Genomic DNA, 13,889 nt, shown 5'->3' on the forward strand with positions numbered 1-13,889 from the left:
GAGAGGATGGGAATATTCCATGGTGACAGGGCTATGAATTACTTGCATGAGGATGGAAAGGCCGAGTCCTTTGCTTGGAGCTAAAGGAAATGTTTGCCTAAATCACTAGACAGGAATGCATCGGCTGAAAAGCAAAGTAGATAATTCGAAGGTGAAATACAGCTTCTTGGCAGGCAGGCGAAACTGGCCGAGGCAGGCACCGTTAGCTGCACAGGGAGTAGGACAAAGTTCATGGATACAGATGCGAGCTCAAGCTGAAGCTGTCAGAGACAGAGAGCAGGGAAAGGCTTTGAGGACAGAATCGGGCCTATTCTGCCTGAACTGTAAAAATAGAGTAACTTAGCCATATAAAGTCGGTGGCCTTTCATACTTCATACTCGAATATCCAGCCCATTGATGGCGGATCTGACAGAGAACATGTTGATGGTGGACGCACATATGTTTGCATCTTGGAAACTGGAACTGGAGGGAACATACATGTACTTGTAACATGCATATAGAATCGTTGGGGTCCAAGATAGGGGACATAATCGATCAGGAAAATCCACATTTCCACATTCCCTCCTTGTCCCCTACTTGCCCTTCAAGAGATATCAATCTTCATTATTCCATCGATTTGCTCATGGAGCATCATTTCTTCTTCCTTCTTCTTCCGGCATTTTGAACGAGAACCTTGATATGGAATGCACGATGTGGCACACAGACCACAAATCGCTGGTCCACATTGCAGGCATAAACAGCAACTGAAGAGCATAAGAAGGCCAATTCCTAGGAAGGATAGAACTCTCCATCCCCAGGCTGATATCACACTCCAAAACCACCCGGACCACGTCCAAGTGCCTGGATTCTCGTGTATCTGGCTCACAATCTTATGAAGGCGTGTTATAGCTTTATATACAGATGGCGAATTTTCTGGTATGAATATGCAGCAGCTGGATCCGATGACCCTGCAAGCTCCGCCCCTATCGGCCAGGATGACGTCAAGAACAAGACGATTCTGAAGAACAACAATTCTCATCGCTGATTGTTCCTCTGTCAGATTGCCTAGGGCGGCTATAGTCTCGTTTACTACAGCTTCAAGAGTCTTGGTTAGTCTACGTATCAGCTTACTATTTGATATTGTACCTATATAGGGAAAGATACCTTTATTGAAATCTACATACTTGTCCCATGCCGTCTCAGTATAATCGACAACTGGGAGATCTCTTCGCTTTCTATTGTGTACTAAATGAACATTTCGATAATAATCAGGAGGAGCTAGGAAAACAGGTGGCAAAAGGAATGCTATGTAACAGGTACCATCCCAATCTAGAGGCAGACGCATATATGCCGTCTGACCACATATAAAGTAAGAATGGCGAGAAGCTCTAAATGAAGATTTACCTCGATCACTATATTCTACTGTAGTAACGCATTGGCTATGGCCCATATATATGGAACCAACTTTTCTTACACATAATTCACCCTTAACTGGAAATACTGACATAGTGGGCAGAATTATTTCAACTTCGGATTTGACATTCAGAATCATAAGATTAGGTGTAAAATTACCTAATTTATACACTTCATTTTCTAGATCAGTTCCTGTTCTACTGGGGTGACCCTCCTTATTAGGGTGACAGACGTTGAATAAAACTAGATTCAGATTTCCCCATATCCAATGTTGTTGATAAACTGCTGTGTCTGGGTCTATGGAATTTAGTAAGCTAAACCATGCTCCACAGGAGCCATTATGTGTGAACGGATGTGGAAAGAAAGGCAGAACTCCTTTGTTATTCTGATAGGGAGGGAGTCGGCCACACACCCAACAAATGGTGGCATTACTAGTCTGATGGGAATGATGCAACATACTAATGAAAGTGTTATTGCGCAGCGCAAGTCTATAAGATAATTCATGTGGCGGTAGGTCACTAAAAGAATGTTCAGCAGCAACATTATAAACATGTCTAGAAATAGGATGATATATGTGCAAAATCACACTCGTAATAATTATTAAAAGACTCAATAAAAACAGAATTAATAATGTCCTCATACAGTAGCTACGCAGTGATTTACAATACGCCTGTCGTTTCAGCATTTCTCGGGTATTTTCTCTACTCAGGTCCAAGGGATACATGTCAGAGACAATTCAACCGCTTCACCTTGGAGAGGACTTAAACAATCAAATTGCTCGACTGTTTGGGCCTAAGCTTTAATTTATAGTTCTGAGAGTCATTCTGTTCAACAAAGGGAAGTTTTGAATCAGTCTGTGAGGGAGTGCAGGGCACAGTGTCTATATCCGAGGATAGTCCATGAAATTTCTTGATGTGGCTGGAATGTATCCAGCCCTTGCGGCCCTCAACTTTCACGGCTGTTCTTGTGGTCAACAGGACTAGCTTGGGTGCCTTCCACCTGGGCTCCAACTGGGTCTTGCGGTCGAAATTCCTCACAAACACCAGATCACCCGGAACAACGTCATGGGGTTTCACCTCAGTGTTGTCAGGAAAGGCTGCAGCTACCTGTGAACGACAAGATTGTAGTGCAGACATCAAGGAAGCCAAGTAATCTGTTAGCATATCACAATTAACATCAGTTATTTTACGTGGTATAGGCGTCCCCCACATATTTGGTGGTCTTCCGAAGATCACCTCATACGGGGATAGCCCTGTTCGAGAGTGTGCTACCATTCTTATGTAAAACAGTGCAACTGGTAAGGCTACTATCCAGTCAACACCTTTCTCCTTACATATTTTAGACAATCTGATTTTCAAAATTTGATTATGTCGTTCCACGAGACCTGCTGCCTCGGGGTGTCGGACACAGTGGAATTTCCACTGATATCCCAACAAAAGTGAGACATGTTTCATTAATTCGGATGAGAAAGGCTGGCCGTTATCTGAATATATAACACGTGGTAAACCGTACCGTGGGAAGAATTCTCGAACTAACTGTTTGGCAGTAGTCGGGGCCGTGTAATCTGATACTGGGTACGCCTCAGTCCATCGGGAGAGAGCGCAGACAACTACAAGAACATATTTAAATCCTCGACATCGTTCCATCTGGATATAATCCATTTGGAGTACTTCAAAAGGATGATCAGGAGTCTGAAATCCACCCTGTTCTACGGGAACACTTTTTCCTGGGTTGAACTGACAACATATCATACAGGTACGGACTTTTTGTTTAGCTGCTGCTCGTAAATGTTTATTGAACCAAATGTGTTGAATGCTATCTAGCATAGCTTTCTCCCCTAAATGCGCCGGACTGTGAATTGTAGCTATAATGGCTTGGACCATAGAGTCAGGAAGAAACCATACAGATTTCTCCTTCGTCATCCATCCTTGATCTGTCTGGATCCCTCCTAGTTCAGTCCATTTCTTTAATTCTTCTGCAGTAGCATGTGTCTGTATGTCAATTACGTCAAGTGCGGGATCCTTAATTGTCATACACTGTGTTGGTGTCTGAACTATTGGCTTTGTCATGTCGAATGTGCGAGTCTGAGCAGTCTGTTTAGCTGTTCTGTCAGCTAAATCATTGCCTTGAGAAATGATATCAGTAACCTTTGTGTGTGCTTTACATTTCATAATCGATATAGCAGTGGGTAGATGTATTGCGTCTAACAAGGCATGAATGAGGGGACCGTGCTGAATGTGGGCACCATGGGAAGTTAAATAACCTCTCTCTCGCCACAGCACGCCGAAGTCGTGTACAACTCCGAATGCATAACGTGAGTCAGTGTATACATTAACTTTCTTATTTGTGGCTTGAATACAGGCTTGTGTTAGAGCAATAAGTTCTGCTGCTTGGGCTGACAAAGTATCTATACAGTTTGTCTCAATAACTTCAGTGTCTGTTGTGACTGCATACGCGGCCACTAAATCTCCTGTACTTGTTCTCATGCACGATCCGTCTACATACAACGTCAGGTCTGGATCTAACAATGGAACGTCTGTCAAGTCTTGTCTAGGTTTCGTCTTTATTTCAATAATCTCAACACAATCATGAGCTAGTGGGTCTGTTCCAATTACAGGTAACAGTGTAGCAGGATTCAATGTATTACAACGTCGGATCTCTATGTGTGGCTGAAACAATGTCAGTTCATAACCGGTAAGTCTTGCTATGGTCAAGTGTTGTGTTTGCGTTCGGTTCACAAGAACCTCTACTGCATGTGGTACTTGTACTGTCAATGGATGTCCTAACACTATGGCATCGCTCTGTCTGATTGCTAAAGCTGTTGCTGCCGCTGATTTCAGGCACGCAGGCAAAGCCTGAGCTACGGGATCTAATGTACTGGAAAAATAAGCGCATGGCTTGCGTGATCCTGCTTGTTCCTGAGTGAGTACTGACAAGGCAGTACCTTCGCGTTCTGTAACAAAGAGTGTAAAATGTTTGCTATAACATGGTGTTGCTAAAACAGGTGCTTGACATAAAGCTTTCTTTAAGCTTTCAAAAGCTTGTGTATGTTCCTGAGTCCAAGGGAGAACAGTCGATGTGGCTGCCTCCTGTGTGGTTAACTGAATGAGTGGTTTTGCTAGGAATGCATATTGAGGGATCCACTGCCTACAATATGAAGTGAGGCCTATGAAAGCCCGCACCTCCTTTTGTGTCTGGGGTATTGACATGTTAGCAATTAACTGGATGCGATCTGGTGTAAGCTGCCTTCCCTCCTTGGACAGCGAGTGACCAAGATAAATAACTCGCTGGACACAGAATTGCAGCTTAGAAGGAGACACCTTGTGCCCCTTGTCGGCTAGAAAATGTAAAACTGTCAGAGAAGCCTTTTCACATTCGGATTCGCTTCTCGCGGTGATCAGTAGATCATCGACATATTGAAGTAGTGCAGTATTGACTGGCATGTGGATACTGTCAAGTTCTCGTTTCAGTGCTTGGCTGTAGATGCTGGGACTTTCTGTGAATCCTTGGGGAGCGCGTGAGAATTTAAAACTGCGCCCATTTAAACTGAATCCGAACAAATATTGGCTTTCCGGATCTATGGGGACGTTGAAAAAGGCATTCTTGAGATCAATTACAGTAAAGAATGTTGCTTCGGAATCAATTGCTGTCAATAATGATGATATATCGGGGACCACAGGAAATTGTGGCACAATGCACTTGTTTAGTCCACGCAAATCAATAACCAATCGGTATACTGGCGGAGCAGTAGGATCAGTTCGTTTAAGAATCGGAATTATCGGTGAATTACATACATTGGAGTCTGTTTCTACAACTACTCCTTGGGCAATTAGCTCATCAATGATTTTCAGCAAAGCCACTACAGCATCTTGCGGTAACTTGTATTGTCGCATTCGTGGTAGTACCACTCCTGCCTTGAGTGTGACTCGATATGGTGTAATATTCATGCAACCAACATCAGTAGGGCCTTGTGCCCATAGATGTGTAGGTAAAGTCTGTAGTCGGGGATCCATGTCTCTAGACACATAGTGACCTTTAAAATCGCGTAAAAACAACCTTACTCCTTCCGGAGAACAACATATTATGGCTCCTAGGGCTTTCAGAGTTTTAATTCCTAACAGATTTTCTGGGCATGATTTAGTAAGCAATAAATCTGTAGTTCGTGTCAAAGGTCCTATCGTAAGTGGAAGGGGCTGTGATACTTCATTAACAATAGGTTTTCCTGAAAAACCAAGGGAGATATTCTGAGAGCCTGAGAGGGGTGCCCCTGGAACTTCACTACGTTTTATAGTTGTTCGACTTGCCCCTGTATCGAGTAAGAATTTTCTATCTTGACCTAACAATTCACTATGTACATAAGGTCCTTCTTGATCTACAGGAATCTCGATAAGGGGTAAGTCAACTTCCCTCTCTAGGCTGGCTCATGCGTAACGCTGATACTCAGGGTATTCATACTGTGCGGTCTGATACATTTGTCGTGTTGTGGTTTGTGTGGCAGTAGCAGGCAACGGTGGTGCAGCTGGCACAAACTGTATTGGCTGTTGTGCGGCTGGCATGGCCTGGGCGTGCTGCATAGCTCCTTGTTCATTCTGATCCTGTCTGAGTGGCCGTTGTCTTTCTTGTGTTTTACCTATGGCGATATTATGTTTTAAAACTGGACAATCGTGTACGTAATGACCTGGCTTTTTGCAATAATTGCATGTCCCTTTTACCGGTCCTGCTGAATCGGAATGTATCATACCCTTTTTATGTCCTTCCGCTGGTACTGTCTGAGACACTAGCATTTTCATTTTTGTATCTTTCATACGTCTTTGTTCGTGCTCTTGTTCATCTCTAATTCTATTGTGATGATACTGTAACATTTGTAGCATTTGTGACGGAGTGTTACTTTGCCAGGTACTCTCGAATTTCAATATTCTATTCTTTACTGGAGGGAATGCATTTTCTACTAATTTTGTCACAAATAAATGTGGATATGACTCGCTACTTGTTTTTATACCACTATTTATTCCAAAACATTTTTCAAATCGGGCATAATAATCACTTGTGTCTTCATCATGCTTTTGTTTACAGGCTGAGATTGCACCCCAATCTTCCTTTTTCGTAGTTAATAAACGTGGCAGTACTTGTACTAGTAAACCTGGTAATGCTTTAACTTTATCCCCGAGCCCTGAACCTGCAGTTCGGGCCTTTTCTTCCGTTTCTAATGCTGTCCAATCTATCTTTTGGTCGCCCACTTCCCACTCTTTTTCTTTCAGTTTTTCATAAATGCCAGCAGGCAAGAGCACCTTTAACCCCTTCAGTGCCCATGACGAGCTGGACTCGTCATGGAGCACAGTCGCGCTGTGCCCATGACGAGTCCAGCTCGTCATGGGACCCACCCTTGGGGGAAGCGCTGGCGCTCCCCCCGTGATTCCGCGATCTTTTTTTTTTTTGCTTGGGAGGCAGGGGAAGACCTTCCCCTGCCTCCCCCCGCCCCCCCCGCCCGCGTCATCAATGACGTCAGCGCGGGAGCCGCGCTGACGTCACCAGAGGCTTCCCCTTTGCTCTCCGAGGCGCTGGAAGCCATTTGCTTCCTGCGCGTCGGAGTGTAAAGGTCAGTTTTGGGGCTGGGGAGGGGGTATCAGTGGATGTGTGCGCTAGGTAGGGTGGGGGCACAATGTTGGGGGGGGTGTAAGTGGGTTTTTGAGATCTCTGCTTTGTTTCTGCTCGTTGATCGTCAAAGCGCAGGCAATTTGATGCGAATTTCGAAAAAAAAAAACCGCTCGTTTTCGTTTCTTTGTCTGTTTCACCTGGGGGGTGCTGCTAGCGTGGGATGGGGGTGGGGGGGCGTAATACAGACAGTCCTAGGGGTTCCAAAGTGGCCAGATTTATTTTATTGGCTTATAAAAACACCAGCATCCGAGTTTGCCAGTGCAGTTTTACTTTCGTTTTCTCCTGTAACTTTGAACTGCATTGTTGTACCAAGGGGGGGCGAAGAAAGTGAGACAGGGGTTGCAAAGTGGCCAGATTGATTTTATTTGCTTCCAAGTACACCAGCATCAGAGTTTGCCAGTGATGTGCTTTTTTCGTTTTTTTGTCTTCCTTTGAACTGTATTGTTGTTCCCAGGGGGCAAAGTAAAGTTAGACAGAGGGATTGCAAAGTGGCCAGATTGATTTCATTTGCATCCAAGCACACCAGCATCAGAGTTTGCCAGTGCAGTGCGACTTTCGTTTTCTCAGCCTTACTTTGAACAGTATTCTTGTTCCCTGGGTGGGCGAAATAAAGTAAGACAGAGGGGTTGCCAAGTGGCAAGATTATTTTTATTTGGATCCAAGTACACCAGCATCAGAGTTTGCCAGTGATGTGCTTCTTTCGTTTTTTTGTCTTCTTTTGAACACTGTTGTTGTTTCCAGGGGGGGCGAAATAAAGTTAGACTGAGGGATGGCAAAGTGGCCAGATTGATTTTATTTGCATCCAAGTACACCAGCATCAGAGTTTGCCAGTGATGTGCTTCTTTCGTTTTTTTGTCTTCCTTTGAACAGTGTTGTTGTTTCCTGGGGGGGCGAAATAAAGTTAGACTGAGGGATTGCAAAGTGGCCAGATTGATTTTATTTGCACCCAAGCACACCAGCATCAGAGTTTGCCAGTGCAGTGCGTCTTTAGTTTTTTCGCCTAACTTTGACCAGTATTGTTGTTCCCAGGGGGGGCGAAATAAAGTTAGACAGAGGGATTGCAAAGTGGCCAGAATGATTTTATTTGCATCCATGCACACCAGCATCAGAGTTTGCCAGTGCAGTGCGTCTTTAGTTTTCTCGCCTAACTTTGAACAGTATTGTTGTTCCCAGGGGGGGCGAAATAAAGTTAGACAGAGGGATTGCAAAGTGGCCAGATTGATTTTATTTGCATCCAAGCACACCAGCATCAGAGTTTGCCAGTGCAGTGCGTCTTTAGTTTTCTCGCCTAACTTTGAACAGTATTGTTGTTCCCAGGGGGGGCGAAATAAAGTTAGACAGAGGGATTGCAAAGTGGCCAGATTGCTTTTATTTGCATCCAAGCACACCAGCATCAGAGTTTGCCAGTGCAGTGCGTCTTTAGTTTTCTCGCCTAACTTTGAACAGTATTGTTGTTCCCAGGGGGGGGCGAAATAAAGTTAGACAGAGGGATTGCAAAGTGGCCAGATTGATTTTATTTGCATCCAAGCACACCAGCATCAGAGTTTGCCAGTGCAGTGCGTCTTTAGTTTTCTCGCCCAGCTTTGAACAGTATTGTTGTTCCCAGGGGGGGCGAAATAAAGTTAGACAGAGGGATTGCAAAGTGGCCAGATTGATTTTATTTGCATCCAAGCACACCAGCATCAGAGTTTGCCAGTGCAGTGCGTCTTTAGTTTTCTCGCCTAACTTTGAACGGTATTGTTATTCCCAGGGGGGGACAAATAAAGTTAGACAGAGGGATTGCAAAGTGGCCAGATTGATTTTATTTGCATCCAAGCACACCAGCATCAGAGTTTGCCAGTGCAGTGCGTCTTTAGTTTTTTCACCTAACTTTGAACAGTATTGTTGTTCCCAGGGGGGGCGAAATAAAGTTAGATAGAGGGATTGCAAAGTGGCCAGATTGATTTTATTTGCATCCAAGCACACCTGCATCAGAGTTTGCCAGTGCAGTGCGTCTTTAGTTTTCTCGCCTAACTTTGAACAGTATTTTTGTTTCCAGGGGGGGCGAAATAAAGTTAGACAGAGGGATTGCAAAGTGGCCAGATTGATTTTATTTGCATCCAAGCACATCAGCATCTGAGTTTGCCAGTGCAGTGCGTCTTTAGTTTTTTCGCCTAACTTTGAACAGTATTGTTGTTCCCAGGGGGGGGCGAAATAAAGTTAGACAGAGGGATTGCAAAGTGGCCAGATTGATTTTATTTGCATCCAAGCACACCAGCATCAGATTTTGCCAGTGCAGTGCGTCTTTAGTTTTTTCGCCTAACTTTGAACAGTATTGTTGTTCCCAGGGGGGGCGAAATAAAGTTAGACAGAGGGATTGCAAAGTGGCCAGATTGATTTTATTTGCATCCAAGCACACCAGCATCAGAGTTTGCCAGTGCAGTGCGTCTTTAGTTTTCTCGCCTAACTTTGAACAGTATTGTTGTTCACAGGGGGGCGAAATAAAAGTTAGACAGAGGGATTGCAAAGTGGCCAGATTGATTTTATTTGCATCCAAGCACACCAGCATCAGAGTTTGCCAGTGCAGTGCGTCTTTAGTTTTCTCGCCTAACTTTGAACAGTATTGTTGTTCCCAGGGGGGGCGAAATAAAGTTAGACAGAGGGATTGCAAAGTGGCCAGATTGATTTTATTTGCATCCAAGCACACCAGCATCAGAGTTTGCCAGTGCAGTGCGTCTTCATTTTTCTCGCCTAACTTTGAACAGTATTGTTGTTCCCAGGGGGGGGGCAAATAAAGTTAGACAGAGGGATTGCAAAGTTGCCAGATTGATTTTATTTGCATCCAAGCACACCAGCATCAGAGATTGCCAGTGCAGTGCGTCTTTAGTTTTCTCGCCTAACTTTGAACAGTATTGTTGTTCCCAGGGGGGGCGAAGTAAAGTTAGACAGAGGGATTGCAAAGTGGCCAGATTGATTTTATTTGCATCCAAGCACACCAGCATCAGAGTTTGCCAGTGCAGTGTGTCTTTAGTTTTTTCGCCTAACTTTGAACAGTATTGTTGTTCCCAGGGGGGGCGAAATAAAGTAAGACTTAGGGGTTGCCAAGTTGCCAGATTGTTTTTATTTGCATCCAAGTACACCAGCTTCAGAGTTTGCCAGTGTATTGCTACTTTCGTTTTCTCATCTAACTTTGAACAGCATTGTTGTTTCCAGGGGGGGCGAAATAATGTAAGACAGAGGGGTTGCAAAGTGGCCAGATTGATTTCATTTGCATCCAAGTACACCAGCGTCAGAGTTTGCCAGTGTTTTGCTACTTTCATTTTCTCGTCTTCCTTTGAACAGCATTGTTGTTTCCAGGGTGGGAGAGGTTACCATTTCTGTAGGTACTGCAATACCTGGTTGATGGGTGAATTGGAAAACACAATGTGCACCATGGTTGTACTTTATACTCTTTGTAAGTTGACACCACTACATTACACCTGCTTGTGCTAAGACTAGAGGTATAAAAGTGCAATAAATGGCAGACACGCAAAACACAGGAACACACTGGGTAGGCACTTCTACGGGCATGGAGAACAGAATTTCCTATAATGTAAAGACTTACTTCACACAATGGAGAGGGTGTGAATTAAGTTTGGAAGTGTCTTTGCAGGAGGAGAAATTTGAGGTTAGTTTTGAAGGACTGGGAAGAGGGAGGGGGTGGTCCGGAGCTGAGGCTCAGTTCCAGAATCTTGCCGCGTTGCTTGTAAAGGATTGGGCCATCAATCTTTCCTTTTTGAAAGTGGGAGGGTCAAGCAAAACATTTTGCGCAGTACGTGATGGTCTAGAGCATTATATGTATATGTTACAATAAAGTTTTTTTTCCTCTTTTTTTTCTAGACTAAAGCTTTTCAACGGTGGCTGTTCTGCAGTTTTGTGTAGTTGCATTGTGTTGGTAAGAATTTTTTTGTTGTTGTATTTACACCAAATGAGTAATAATGTAATGTCCGAATGATTTTTTTTGTAAGTGATGTCATAATGGCGGCATATTTAGTTAGTGGTTTGAGCATGAAAATCTTTGCGATGTGTTTTGCATAGTCTTATGTGTAATTGTTTTTCTCTTTCTTTTTTAGTGGGATATTGTTGATCCATACTGTGTCTGTACAGAGTAGGTGGTGGTGAGTAGTTTTGCTGCCTCTGGCAAGTGAGTGGTATTGTTTTGGAGTATATTTGAGTTTTTGATAAAGGTGCTTTTTGCTTATTACTTATTTTACAAAGAGTTTGTTGTTGTTGACAAGTTACATTTATTAGTAAGCAATATGGCTAGCCGTAGAATGACTGCTCAACAGGTGGTCGGTATGCTTCTTGAATCTTCCTCTGATCATGATTATGAGACTGACAGTGCGTCTGAGGGAGAGGAGGGAGGGGAAGATTCTGGCAGTGAGTTTTCTCTCAACATGGAATCATCGGATGATGAAGGTACTCTCAGTGCAGATGAAGGTACTCTTGGTGTGGATGAAGCAACTCTCAGTGCGGATGAAGTGCCTGTCTTAGAGGAGGAAACTGCTGTGCCGATGGTGCAAGAGGCATCTGGATTGCAGTCTGAGGCTGCTAGGCTTCCTACTGGAAGTGCTGGACTTTGGGTTGATCCAAACATGGTGCAGCCGGTGTTGCCTGCCTTTAGTGGTGTTGCAGGGTGTACAGTGAATTGTGAAAACTTTTTGCCTATTCAGTTTTTTCAGTTGTTTATGGATGATGTATTTTTGGGTGAGATTGTTGAGCAGACGAATTTGTATGCTGAACAGTTTTTGAGGATCAACAGTGACAAACTTAGGCCCCAGTCTAGAGCTACCCGGTGGACTCCCACATATCTGGAAGAGATTAAGAAGTTTTTGGGTTTGACTTTATTGATGGGTGTGGTAAGGAAGCCAACCTTGGCTTCATATTGGTCTACTAGCCCCTTGTTGGCAACTGCCATATTTCCTGCAGTTATGACTCGTAATCGGTATTTACTTTTGCTACGTATGCTGCATTTTGTTGATAATTCAATGGCGTTGCCACGAGATCACCCTGACTGTGACCGTCTTTTTAAGATTCGGCCCGTTCTTGATCACTTTGTGGATCGGTTTTCTGAGATCTATACTCCCGGGAAAGAAATATCTATTGATGAGTCTTTGGTCTTGTTCAAGGGCCGTTTGGTTTTTAGGCAGTACATCCCTAGCAAGAGGGCACGCTATGGAATTAAGCTGTATATGTTGTCTGAGAGTAGGACAGGATATGTATTTAATTTTCGTGTGTATACTGGTAGAGATTCTGCCATTGACCCCCCAGGATGTCCGTCCACCTTTGGAGTTGCAGAGAAAATTGTGTGGGATCTTGCTAGGAGACTGTTTAACAGAGGCCACCATTTGTACCTGGATAACTTCTATACTGCTGTGCAATTATTTAAGGAATTGTATAAAGTGGACACTTTTGCATGTGGCACAATCCGCTCTAACCGTAAAGCTTATCCGAAAGAGCTTGTTTGCAAAAAACTTCAGAGGGGGCAGTGCAGTTCCTTGCGTAGTGATGAACTACTAGCTGTGAAATTTGTGGACAGGAGGGATGTGTACATGCTGACTACCATCCATGATGAGAGTACTTCACCTGTGGCTGTTTGGGGTCAGGTTGCTGAAGTGCGCAAACCTGTGTGCATTCTAGACTACAATAAGCACATGGGTGGTGTTGACAGAGTAGATCAGAGGTTGGAACCTTACTCTGCTATTCGTAAGGCTTATGTTTGGTATAAGAAGTTGGCCATCCATTTCTTCGAATTAGCAATGTTCAATGCTTTTATTGTGTTCAAGGAGTGTTCTCCTGCGTCAAAGTTGACATTTATTCAGTTTCAGCACTCTGTGATAGCTAGCCTTGTTGTTGTGGAACAGGCAAGTGTTCCTAGATTTGGAGTGGTGGAGGATGTGGTTCGATTGAAAGATCGCCACTTTCCTGATTTCATCCCTCCCACACCGGCAAAAGATTTTCCCACTAGGAGATGTAGAGTCTGTTGGCGAAGAGATAAGCGGAAGGAGACTCGTATGTACTGCTCCGACTGTCCATCTAAACCTGGGCTGTGTGTCCCTGCTTGTTTTAGAGCGTACCATACCCAAAAGAAGTTTTGGGAGCAATCATGAGTGGTAAAGTTAACTGATTGGTTTGTTTTCTTTGGAAAATGTGATTCTGTTTCCAGGTTGGCTTTAGTGCAATGTGTTAAGTTTCTGATTTTGTGTTTGTAGATTTTTATGTATTTGTGATTTGTTTGTGTTTTTATTTTTGGCTAAAAAAATCCTAAATGTGTTGGCAGTGTGTGTGGACTGGCACTTCTTTGGCGGTGTACGTGGAATGGTGCTTGGCTGGCGGTGTGCGTGGACTGGTGCTTGGCTGTTGGCGTGCGTGGCCTGGTGCTTGGCTGGCGGTGTGTGTGGACTGGTGCTTGGCCGGCGGTGTGCGTGGACTGGTGCTTGGCTGGCGGTGTGTGTGGACTGGTGCTTGGCTGGCGGTGTGCGTGGACTGGTGCTTGGCTGGCGGTGTGCGTGGACTGGTGCTTGGCTGGCGGTGTGCGTGGACTGGTGCTTGGCTGGCGGTGTGCGTGGACTGGTGCTTGGCTGGCGGTGTGCGTGGACTGGTGCTTGGCTGGTGGTGTGCGTGGACTGGTGCTTGGCTGGCGGTGTGCGTGGACTGGTGTTTAGCTGGCGGTGTGCGTGAACTGGTGCTCGGCTAGTGGTGTGCGTGGACTGGCGCTCGGCTGGCTGTGTGAGTAGTGACTTGCTGCTGGTCACTACACACACTGCTAGCTGAGTGCCACTCCACGCAATCCATCTACTTGTGTAGTTTCTGTTTCAGGAATG

This window comes from Triturus cristatus, chromosome 8 (genome assembly GCF_964204655.1).
Source record: "Triturus cristatus chromosome 8, aTriCri1.1, whole genome shotgun sequence".
Classification (NCBI taxonomy): Eukaryota; Metazoa; Chordata; class Amphibia; order Caudata; family Salamandridae; genus Triturus; species Triturus cristatus.